This window comes from Nannobrachium achirus (genome assembly GCF_963921795.1).
Source record: "Nannobrachium achirus genome assembly, chromosome: 23".
Classification (NCBI taxonomy): Eukaryota; Metazoa; Chordata; class Actinopteri; order Myctophiformes; family Myctophidae; genus Nannobrachium; species Nannobrachium achirus.
In genome coordinates, this window is record NC_137830.1 from 3,430,982 (window position 1) to 3,436,981 (window position 6,000).

Here is a 6,000-nt window from a genome sequence, read left to right on the forward strand (position 1 = left end):
CAAATTGAGTATAATTCATGAATAAAATCAGTTGGTCAAATACTAATTTATTCTCATGAAATTAACTCAAATAATATATGTACATCTAACTCAAAAAGAACAGTTGGATTTTTACTCATTTTGTTTGGTGTGACCTACTCAAACAATCACATACATGATATTCAGTGATTTTATTGAGTAAATATAACTTTTTCTAATAGTGCTATTTACTCGGTCACTGAATTCTTTCTTAGAGTGTATACTATTATAATGAATGCAAGTTAAACACATGTATTAATGTATTAGAGGCTAATTAGCTGCTATTAGTGTTATTAGCCAATGTCCAACATGAAGATGAGATCCATTTATGAAACAACTGATCAACAAATGTTTTCAAATCAATGTTTTACAACAGGGGTCTTCAACATTTTCAGGCCAAGGACCCCTTGAGAGAGAGAGATATGGACACCACAACCTTTTCAGAGATTCCATAGTTTCATTGTTTGACAGCACAATCAGTGTATTTATTTCAGTGTTTTGAAATTTAACCACTTGAAAGTCTGCGCTCTTTCCCAAATTTCATATTTCACTCTGTACTCAGTCTCACTCTTTTCCCCCTCTACACCAAACCCCTTTGCAGAAAATAGCAGATATACAAGCTCACAACTTGTTGTGAGCTTGTAGATCTGCTATTTTTGGCCAAATTTCTCCAAATATGGACACTAGGGCTCAGTTGGTTAATATAAAAAAAAATCACACCCGTGTGAACTGAGCGGTGGTTTACCCCCCCCCCCCCCCTTCCCCCCTGTGTGTGTGTGCGTGCGTGTGTGTGTGTGTGTGTGTGTGTGCCTGGTCTGGCCTGGCCTGAACAACAGCGCCCCTCCCTTAACATGTGTGGTCATAAAAGGTACTGCAGGCCTGCAGGCTACATACAGACACACACGCACACACACACACACACACACACGCACGCATACACACACGGCCACGTATAGGAGACGGTGTAACCACCGCTCAATAAGAAAAAAATCACACCCGTGTGAACTGAGCGGTGGTTTACCCACCAACCCCCCCCCCCCCCCCCCCTTCCCCCCTGTGTGTGTGTGTGTGTGCGTGTGTGTGTGTGCCTGGCCTGGCCTGAAAACAGCGCCCCTCCCTTAACATGTGTGGTCATAAAAGGTACTACACCACATGAGGCTACATACAGACCCACAGACCCACCCACATACCCACATACCTACACACACGGCCACGCTATGGAGACGGTGTGACCACCGCTCAAAAACGTTCTATCACTCAAAGATTTGGAGGACCCCCTTTAGCATAGGCTACATGGGCAACTCGCGGCCCGGGGGCCACATGCGGCCCCCACCTTCACTTACTGCAGCCCGCAGGTCGCAGGTTAATACTGGAATACTGATATATTATTGATTCCAGCTGTTACAATTCCAAACATGACCTGCTTTAATTCCGTCAGTCTATAGTAGTAGCTTAATGACTAGTAATAGTAGTATTAAATTATTTTTTTTTTTTTATGTCCAGTGTATTTGTATTTAGGTTCATAAAGTTAACATGAGTAGGCCTATATAACTAAATGCGTTTGAAATTGAATCAAAATGTTACATTTCAGGATTCCAATTAAAAAAAGAAAAAAAAAATATATATATATATATATATATTCAGGATTCCAATTCAAAAAGAGGCAAAAAAAAAAAAGATCTGCTATTTTTGCTTCTTTTCTATGAGATAAAACAAAGTAGGACGTAGCAATATGCAATGTGGCCCTCTGGAGTGAAGGTGGAAATATAGTGGCCCTCGCCATCATCAAAGTTGCCCACCCCTGCCCTGTAGTAACCCTGAGGACCCCCTAGGCCTAGGGGTCCCGGACCCCCTGTTAAAGAACCCTGTTTTACAAACATTTAGGTCACAAGTCTCGCGTGGCCAGACTGTTGCCTCCGCGATTTGGTCAAATGCTCCTGGCATACAGTCTGGCACACAGATATAAAAAGCTAGATACCTCCTCCGCTGCTGCAGTTCATTAGCGCGACTGGTCAAACACCCCTGGCGGAAGTGCATAACTGTGGAACTGCGGAAGGCATTCTGCCCCCTCCAATGGGAAAGAGGGAGTCCTGCCAGTCCTGCATCTGATTGGACTACCGAGCTTCCCATTCTGTGACGCACAAGGAAGCGTCCTTCAGAATTCCCAAGAGCCCCGCCTCAGAATTCTGGAGGATTGCGTAGAGTTATTGGGAGGCTTGCCAGGAGTCTTGGACCAGCACCCCCCAGCCGGAAGAGGCGTCTACCTTTCTATGTCTGTGGTCTGGCAGACCGAAATAGAAACGGTGAGTGCGAGATAAAGCGGATGTGACGCAACCGCTCCCTTAGTGCAGTAGCAATAACATGTCCTACTGGAAGCGTTATGTCTCCTTTCAACATTTCTGGGGGCTTTATTTTGTCTTTCTCTGGTGTTATTGGTGTCACCTTCATGATGTTTTCAAACGTTTCATAAACTATACACTCATAACAATAATAGGCAGCTCGAATGACTTTGTCTGAGCTATTGTGTTTCTGTTATGTTTCCAATGGGACTACAGTTCAGTGCAGCAGTGGCTACTTCCGATACTCGCCGTTCGGGAGCTGCTCTTCCAGACTCTATATAGCATTCAGAGATTGTGGAATAGTTGTCTGGCTACGCGAGACTACAACTGTATCAAAGATTGTCCGAATGGTCCGCTTTGTGTAGTAATGGCTCCCTCTAGCGGATACACTGGAGAGATGCACGGCTCTGTGTGAAAAACGCCTTTCTATTTCACTGCTCAGTGCAAACATCCGGTCTAGAGCCCGCCCTACTGTATCCGGTAACCCTCACGCAGACACAAACATGGGACGCACCGTTTCCGTATCCGCTCTGGACCAGGACCGGAACAGCAAGCTGCAGAGGGACTTGACACCAGTCTACTTCCTGGACAAAAGTTCACGTCTTTTACAGTTTCGATTTTGTTCTGCGGTGAGACTGGATGCGTGTTCATCTCCACGGACAAAACATTACATTGGTAGGAAACGACAACTTTATGGCTTTAAAAAAGACAATTCTCACTTATCTTTACATCTCTATAATAATATCCTACAGTTAACTTCTGCATTATGTAAGTTCATTAGGCTGTAATGTTATGTTGGAGTAGGCTTATTATAGCTTAGGGTGTAGTCTACAGTTCAGGCCATAGAGAGTTTTAAGTGACTTTTTAATAGTCTATTGTTTGTCCTCGGGTTCATTTGGTTAGTGGTCTTGGAGTGTTGGTATGGATGAGGACTTGTTACAACTTTAATGTGTTGTATGATTGATTGAGTGAATACTTTAATAGAAGTTTGCAGGGAAGTGCAGAGAATGTTAGAGAGGCAGGGGCTGACATTTCTAAAAGGGCCTTTTGGTGAGAATAGCAGACCTTTCAAGCTCACAACGCGTCACGCTACCACCGCTATTTTCATTGATGATATCACACTGAACTAAGCATAATCAGGTGAATACTGGAGATGTGGCGTAACGGCATGTATTTCTACACAGAGAGGGCAATTCTTTCAACATAAGATGCTGCATTCAAGTTCTGGAGAGTATCGTGGACAAGGCAATAGGCTCTATGCATATACGACATTTTGTTCTACTTGGGGTGTCTTTCGACTTCCTTCACAGGTGTTACTGATGATACTAATGAAGGATCTGTTTGATTTATTGTACAGTGGTTCTTTAGTTTCAAGGACCCCCATAACTCTGTACAAATGGAATCAACAAATGGAATCAAATGGACCCTTGCAGGTCCATTTGCCTCCATTTGTACTGTCAGAGTTACACACCTGTATGGGGACATTTGGAACCCACTCAATGACACTTTGAGACCCACTGGTGTAGCAGATAGTAGAGGAAAAAAACATAAAAAAGAGCCTTAGTTTTTGAGGTACCCCTACCCGGGGTAGAACAAAACGCGACATCGTTTTTTCATATCTTTAGGATGTCCCCTTCATGAAATGGATTGTCCCAAGTTTTACTTTTACTGCAAAAGTCATGAAATTGATCCATGAAGGGACTCACCACATAGGCAAAAAAACGCCTATCCTGAAAGATGGAGTTCCAAGTCAAACCTTTGTCATTTTCTACCTGCAGGTTGTTTTTACCTCATACTTGCACAGAAGGTCTACATGTAGTGTCCTTACATCTCAGAACAATCAGAATGCAAAAAGATGGTTCTGTTTTGAATCTGCAGCCTTTTATATAAGGACTTTCTATAGGCGGAAATTACATTTCTAAGGAATGTTCCCCTGTAAGTCTGGGGATAATCTTCTATAAGGGGTAGAACAAAACGCGACATAGTTCTTACAAATCTTTAGGATGTCCCCTTCATGAAATGGATTGTCCCGAGTTTTACTTTTACTGCAAAAGTCATGAAATTGATCCATGAAGGGACTCACCACATACTGTAGGCAAAAAACGCCTATCCTGAAAGATGGAGTTCCAAGTCAATCCTTTGTCATTTTCTACCTGCTGGTTGTTTTTACCTCATACTTGCACAGATGGTGTACAGGTAGCATCCTTACATCCCAGAACAATCAGAATGCAAAAATGTGATTCTGTTTTGAATCTGCAGCCTTTTATATAAGGACTTTCTATAGGCGGAAATGACATTCCTAAGGAAGAATCCTGGAGATAATCTTCTATAAGGGGTAGTACAAACCCTGACAGTGTTTTTACTTGTCCTCTTCATGAAATGGATGGTCAGTAGTTTTACTTTTACTGTAGAAGTCATGAAATTGATCCATAAAGGCACTCACCATAAAAAAAGACAACCCTGAAAGATGGAGTTCCAAGTCAATCCTTTGTCATTTTCTACCTGCTTTTTTTTCACCTCAAAAGCAGCAAAAATATTGTTCTATAAGCAGTCTATGGTAGTCAGACTTAAATGCAGTATGTATGTAGGCCTATATTCAGTAGAATACACTACACAATGTGTGATTATTTGGCATGCAGTAAGCCAAAGATTCTCACATCCTGAAGCTCATGTATGTGCTTCGCCAGCTTGTTGAAAGCTGTTGTTTTGCTTATTCTGAACAGGCTGCTCGTTGCATTGCATCCAGTCAATGCGTGCCATGCTGGAAGACTCTCACACAAAGCCACTCCCAATGTATTTGTAATATCAGACATTGCATGTATCGTTCTCTATCCCATGACCAGCATGCATGAAAATGGCAGCTATTCCAAGGAGTTGTTGACTGACAGTAGATGAGCAACACAAGTATATCAATATAAATTAGGTCAGGGTGTGAGAACATTTGGCTTGACAGATAGTCTACCAGAGGCTTCAGCATGTTCAACACAATATGCCCTCACTCTCTATGGCCTAAAAAAGAAAGCAAAGGACCAGGTGTGTTCTAGTCTTGATGAGCTCCGTTGTATTCTTGCATCATGACAGACATGCCATATATGGAGCCACAATCATGTCCCCAAACCCCTTCTGTGGAATCCATTTGGGAAGGGTTGGATGCTAAAGGATACATCACTACAGCCTGTCCTGTTCAAAAAATAGCCTGCACCAAGCATTAAGAGACCTCACCCAACTCTACTGCTATGATAAGGATTGTTGCAGTCAAAGTAGTATGTTCCTCAATGTCTCTCTGTGGGATTGTGTTGTACATAATATTGCTCCTGTCTTTACAGTACATTGCCTGTAAACTCAAATAAACAAGAAATTACACAATCCTTTTATACCAGCTTGTGCCTTGTGGACCAGCCTTGACTGTGGAGCATTGTAGTGGCCTTGTGGTTGTAATCCACTGGGAACTGAATTCCTTCTTACCGTTTATATCATACCATATTTATTACCATAACATAAATAGTAAGACGGAATTCAATTAATCCATTGACCAGCCATTGACCAATAGATACACAGCCGATTACGTCATGAAATCTCCTGACAAAATTATGTCAGAATTTGGGAGATCACAGCTTTGTATCCATTGACCAGCTTTGCAAAT